At 47.7% G+C, this 6986-nt stretch overlaps 1 long non-coding RNA gene across 1 annotated transcript; it reads right to left on the bottom strand.

Annotated features, from left to right (window-relative positions):
- Positions 1 to 366: 366 nt before the first annotated feature.
- On the bottom strand, positions 367 to 5927 carry LOC108408216 (uncharacterized). The gene is made up of 3 exons (XR_012127455.1): positions 5406 to 5927; positions 3841 to 3975; positions 367 to 806 (listed from the first exon to the last, which is right to left on the bottom strand). It is a non-coding gene; the product is annotated as an uncharacterized lncRNA (long non-coding RNA).
- Positions 5928 to 6986: the final 1059 nt, after the last annotated feature.

The following is a 6986-nucleotide window of genomic DNA, read 5'->3' as shown; positions in this document are numbered from 1 at the left end:
AGAGCAACGCGACCCAAAAGCCGGGTCACAGGGCAGGGCAGACTGCACTAGCATGGGCTGGGGATACCGCAGAGGCTGGCCGGAGGGTGCAGTGCTGGTGCAACTGGAGCCAGACACACCACCTGCCCGTGGCCTGACCACAGAGCACACCAGCTACCATCAGCCACGAGTGCCAGCGGCTCCCTGGAAACCCTGGACACAAGAAGACTGGAGATGGCGTGGACCCCACCTGGCAACCTGGACCCTTTGTGCCACTTCCTGGAGGGCCTGGAAACTCCCTTCAGAGCCCAGGTGTCAGTCAGGGAGACGACACGGAAGAGGACGTCCTCAAGACAGGGTGCTTTTTCCTGAACACCATGCATCAGCTCCTACACGGGGCTGAAATACCTGCAGTGACCAATTCTAATTCCTCTGTGCATATAGCTTCACCCTCTCACCACACACAGGGGTGCATGCAGGTGCACCCATACACACCACACCCTACACACACATACACTTGTGCACATGCACACACCATAGCAAACAGCACTGCTCATGGGCACATGAGCACAGCACATATGCACGCGTGCACACATGCCACATGAATACATGCAGCACACATGTGCATGCATGCGATAAGCACACGTTACAATACAGACATGGACATACATGCCCACCAGGTGCATATAGTCAAGTCACAGCACTTCATCCATCAATGACATGATTTCAGGTCCTTCACTTAATCATACCTGCAAAGAGCCCATTTCCAAACAAGGTCTCGTCCATAGGTCTGGGATGTGGACATATCTTTCAACCCTCTACAAGTCCTAAATATGAAAACAGGGCATGGACATAAAGACCCTAACAGGGATTGCACCTATTTTTTTTTCACACAGTCTTATTTTAAAACCACACGTGTCTTCTAATTGTCAGACAATAAAAAATAAAGGAAAATCGATGTTTCTAATGAATAGGGATGCCTCCCTCCATAGGAAGGACAAGACTATAAATAAATTTAAAAACTCCTATTCTCCATCAAAAAAACGTTTACCTACATTGGAGGTCAGGAAGCTCACAGATGGGACAATAAGTTTCAGAGGAAGCTTGTGAAGTCAGAAAGAATTGGTTAGAAATCGTGTCCATCCTGACGGGGTGATTTCTAAGCAGTTAGGTTTCTGCATCCGTACACACACGGGGACACAATGAGATGGAGGCTTTGCAAGCCCTTCACATGGTACCGACGACAGTGAATGCCCAGCAAGCTCGACCTCTCCTGGAGGGTCCTGTCCTTCAGGCACCTCTGTCCTTTGGGGAACCAGGAGCCACAAGCTCTGAGGAAGAGAAAGTTGGAAGATACATGTCGTGTTGGACAAGAGGTTTGAGATCTCCCAGGAACTCAGGAACAGAGCATAGCTGGGTTTGGTGGAATCCCCAGCTGGGTCATGCGAGGGATCAAGGTTGCTCCAGGAGACAGCTGCTCCCCCCATTCTCTCTCAGAGGCCATGTCATCCCCTGCTGTTGCAGGTGAGCTCCAGCTTTCTCTTCCTTCAGCACCTTCAGGATGGACACCTTGCAGGGTTCCAAAGACGTGTCCATCAGGGGCTCCAGGGCCAGCCTGTGCGAATGGTACCCTCTGGATGCAGGTTGGCCGGATGTTTCTGCCGCCTCCTATCTTGACGACCCCCTCTGTGACTTGTCACTGCGTCACCCTACCAGAGGGCACCTGTCATCTTTTCACACCTCCGCTAAGTGCCGACCTGCTTCCATCCTTATTCAAATCCCCAACAGGAAGTCTGTGGGTGGCCTGGCTTGTCACATCTAGACGGTTGCAAGGTCACAGCTTGCTGTTCATTCAAGGGATGCGTGTGATCAGGTCGTCGACCCTGAACCTTCTAGCTGTTTCCGAAGGTTAGAGTCTGGGCACACGATCCTGTGGCGGGTTAACATATTAAGGGAAGGTGGAGTTTTCCATGTCGGTGGTCTGACGACGGTGGAGCCTCTCAGCAGCTGTCAGCCAAGCCCCCCTTTTGGAATAACTCATGCATCTGATTCAGGCAGAACCACTGCACGATGTACGTCAGTCAAACATACTTCCCTGTCATCCCAACTCACATCCCTGCGTTTTTCTACAAATACTCTATGGTAACGTGAATATGGATGCTTACCTTATTTTTGAACCTGCATTTCCACAAGCTATTTGTGAATACAAATACCTACCAGGGAAATGCTACCAATTTTTGTCATCTATACACTAAGTGCTAGATAGGGAAATGGGAATCATCTCGTAACTCATACCCGGTTCCTGGTTACAGAAATTGCCTTCTGGAGGTACATCCACAGAGACAGAAAGCAGACGGGTGGTCCGCAGGGACTGGAACAGCCGGGACAGGGGGTGGCTGACTTCTAGGTGCAGGGTTTCCTTATGAGGACATGGAAATGTTCCCCAACTACACAGAGGCGATGGTTACACCATGTAGGGAGCATACTGAACACCGCTCAATGGCATACTTTAAAACAGTTAATTGCATATTATATGAATACTGATTTAAAAGATAGAAATGGCAGCAGAAATCCTGGTCTTGTCCTGAGCTATTCATACCTAAGAAGCAAGGATTCACGTAAGCAAACCGTCAACATTTGGTTTCAGCTTATTTGTCCCGATTGCCTTCCTGAGTCACACGTCATTTCAACATGCCCCGCGTGAGCGCCAGGCCCAGTAACAGACCCCACACCAGCGGGGCTGGTGAACAGCCCGGTTTCCCATCTGCCTTGTGGGCAAAAAGGCCGACAACGGGAAAGAGCCCACAGTCTGTCTTGGGAAGAAGGCAGCGTCCCATCCCAAGACATCGGAGCAATGAATGAAAACGGACTGCGGCAGACACTGTATTTTACATTCTCCCTCCCCATGGACAGGCCACCGATTTACCACCAGGGAAGCAAATAATTCCATTCAACTTTTCAATAACACTACTCAGTGTCACGGGAGCTTTTGTATAGGTTAAAAATTTTAAAACAAGCAAAAGGCAAAACTCTATAGAGAGAAAAAGATCGGTGGTTGCCAGGGATCTTGAGAAGGGAGGGAGGGATTAAAAAAAGGAGTATAGGGGATTTTTAGGGCATGAGCACTATTGGATAGGATGCTGGGATGGTGAATTGAGGTTATCACCCATTTCTCAGAACCCATAGGATATGTAACACACAAAAACTGAACTGTCACATCAACGACAGACTTTAGTTAATAATAATGCAGCAATATTGGCTCGCCGATTATATAAATGGGCTACGCCCATGGGAGACCTGAAAACTAGGCATGGTACGAGGAAACCCACTATACAGAAACTCCATACTTTCTGCTCAGTGTTTCTGTAAACTTGAATCTCTTCCAAAAAATGAAATTTACTTAACAAAAATAGAAGTTAAAAAATAAAAATGACTTGAATAAGCCTCCTGCTGTCTATCTTTAAGTTCAGAGTGGGCCCTACACGACTCCTTAGATGTTAAAATCAGCGTATTGGGCTATCAGAAGGAAAAAAAAATGCATAGCTCTGTGCGGTGATGGATGCTAACTAGACTTCCTGTGGTGACCATCTCTCAGTATCTACAAATATCCAATCACTGGGTCGTACCCCAGACACTAATATAATGGCATATGTCAGTTGTATTTCAATCAAGAGAAACAAACATATCGGAATGCTATATTTTCCTATATTTTTATAAAAAGACCAATTCACACAATCACTCTTTTCTATCTAAGAATGATAAATGTGGGTTTTCGTCACAGGAAGGGAACTCAGACACTGGGAAAACAGACTTAATTGCTGGTAACATGGAGAGTTGTATCACCCAAAGTAAATTACTTACGTTAGGTGTTGGAATTTCTGCAAAAGAGCAAGTTGCCAATCAGCTCACCATCAATCTGGATCACAGGGCGCTCGGCCAGCACTTGGATGGTCACATGAGGTATAACTTAAAGTTTTCATGAGCCTTCATGATCATCTGCAAACATAGAGATACTTTTTAAACTGTGTTTTTCCCACACCTTGTACAAATGATGCCAAAATTTGCAACACTGAGCAAAGCAGGATTGGCTTATGTGAGGTTGCATGCAGAACTACTAAATATTATTAATCAACTTTATGTACCTACTATTAAAATACGTTTATAAATTTGAATGATTAAATTGCTATTGATTACTAAGCAAAACACAAAATGTACTATTACGATTGTTATGCAATACGCCAAACACGGAATATGTTCTTATTCAGAATATCAAACAGAAGAAAACTATTATTATTTCTGTTACTGTTAAGCAGTCCTTATCTCCAGTTACTTGCAGAAAGCCTAATGTTGTGATAAGCTCTTTACGTAAAATTTCTTGTGCTGTTTTCACCACAATCACGAGTTTCTTACGCCAGCATGGCACAATCTAACCTCAGGTTGGTGGGATACAAAGGCCAGTTTTCCTAACCTTCACAGTCTGATGAAAACATTAGCATCCCCCTCACACAAAAAAATAAAATAGAAAACAAAACAAAAGAAATAATGCTGCTGTTTATAACCACATCTACCTTTGAAGAAGAGAGAATCTGCTTATCTGGATGCATGACAGGCTGATCTTTGGCTTTGGGAATGGATCTGGGGAATGACTGTGTGTTTTCAGAATCAGTGGAGAAGGAAGTCAAAGGGGACTAAAGATGTGTGGGTGGATGGATGGATGGGTGGGTGGATGGATGGATGGATGGATGGATGGATGGGTGGATGGATGGATGGATGGATGGATGGATGGATGGATGGATGGATGGATGGATGGATGGGTGGGTGGATGGATGGATGGATGGATGGATGGATGGATGGATGGATGGATGGATGGATGGGTGGATGGATGGATGGATGGATGGATGGATGGGTGGGTGGATGGATGGATGGATGGGTGGGTGGGTGGATGGATGGATGGGTGGATGGGTGGATGGATGGATGGGTGAGTGGGTGGGTGGGTGGATGGATGGATGGATGGTTGCGTGGATGGATGGGTGGATGGATGGATGGGTGGATGGGTGGATGGATGGGTGGGTGAGTGAGTGGGTGGGTGGGTGGATGGATGGATGGTTGGGTGGATGGATGGGTGGATGGGTGGGTGGATGGATGGATGGACAATGGATGGACAGGTGCAAAGTTATCATTGTGTGTATGTGTGTAGAAGATAATGAAAAATTGTACACATAGCATTTCTAGGAATCTAAAATCCCCTGTTGTTCATTTATTTCCCCTCCTTTTTTTTTGATTTTGGCATCTGGCAGAGCTATTACAAAACCAAACGTGGTTGTTTAATCTCATTTCATTGACACTTGCTTCTAGGGAACAAACAGAAAACAGACCCAACTGCAGAAAATTAGCTAGGAGAGGCCCTGAACATGAAGCAATCTCACCTGTACCATAGCGACCCGCCCCTGGGAGCCCAGGGCAGACACAGCAAGGGCTTGTTGCAGCCTTCCTGGGAGACCCTTCCCGCCATGCAGCATTGAAGCTCTGAGCTCAGAAGGTCCCACGCCATCTGTCTCCTAAGGGCACAAACCCAGACTGGCTGAGCTGCAAAACTGAAGCAGGCCTTGTTCATCTCCAAAACGGGAGCAGGTCATATCTTTAGAAGAAAAAAAAAAAAAACAGAGGAAATCATGAGGCAGAATCCCCATGGGCTGGACGCAAACACTCCAGGAGCTCGGTGGCTCCCAGGAAAGCGTGGCTGCCTTCTCCTGGCGGGTCTGTGTGCTCAGCAGGCAGATGCCGGGACTGTGCCCACGAGGAGCTCTGGAAAGCACCCCCTGCCCTGGGCACCCTCAGGGGAAGGCTGCACCTTGCTGCATGGCAACCTATCCATCCAGTGTGGAGATTCAGTGAGGGCTGAACACTCACTGGACCATAATTCTTTGAACAAGAAAACAGCTGTTAGAACGTCGACCCAGAAGCCACCACCAGGGAGGTCCATCCCTAAGCCTGGGTACGTCATCCCCCCACTGTGCCATGCTCAATACGTGCAGCAGAGAATCACCACCCTGCTCCTGAGGTTGTGCCCCAGTTGTGCTTGTGGACTTAGCTCAAAGGCAGGAACTAACGTCACATGGCTCCTCTTTATCATCGAAGCACATTTGTCTTTGAGAGACACGAAGGGGCACACTAAAATTACTCAGCACAAAGACCATGCACACCACGAATCAGCGTGGAAATTGTGCTTGTCACACGTCAGCATGCCAGCACCAGGGAGTCATGCTCGGCAACAGGACAAAGAGAAAATAAGTGAATTGCATTTTATCTTTATAGAGCATGAAAATGGTCCCGCATAGGATCCATTCCAAGCGTATTGGGAGCCCCATAATACTGTATCTTCTGTTTGTGGGATGTGGCAGTATTTTTAACTTCCTGTTTGGTAGGTGACGGGTTAGGTCTCGTACCCAATCGCCGTTTCATCTGCGTGTGTGTGTCCACAGCCCTTTCCTTCCTTGGCATCTGTAAACACCAAGATGCACGCAGCCCCACCTCTTTCCATAATGTACTTTTCCTGCTGTACCTAACTGCTGCTTTTGAGGTTCCTCGCTTTTTTAAATTTTTATTACAGATTTCCTATAATAGGGCCAATCCAGTCCCAACACCTTCAACCAACCACGTCAGGGAATCCTTCAGTTTGGGGAACACAGCCTCCTGGGGCCTCCCGCTCCAATCTCGGTGTCCCGCTTCCTAAGATGCCCCCACAGCTACCGTCCTATGACCTCCCATCCTCACGCCGCCCGGGCTTGCGTCCTGCCTGCCCCATTCCACAGATGACAGCCTCTCTGTGACTCAGTATCCCTAGCTGAAAAATGGGAATAGTGACAGCCACATGGGTTAAATGCAATAACAGAGTGTAACATGCTAGGGACAGACCCCTGCCCACTGAGCACGGGGACGCTGTTTGGTCAGCATCCTGGGAGCTCCCCGAGAACCCCAGCCCTCTCTCCCTCATAAGGCGCCCCAGT

This window comes from Manis javanica, chromosome X, assembly GCF_040802235.1.
Source record: "Manis javanica isolate MJ-LG chromosome X, MJ_LKY, whole genome shotgun sequence".
NCBI classification, from domain to species: domain Eukaryota; kingdom Metazoa; phylum Chordata; class Mammalia; order Pholidota; family Manidae; genus Manis; species Manis javanica.
Note: the sequence above shows the minus strand (reverse complement) of the source record. Positions and strands in the feature narration are given on the sequence as shown.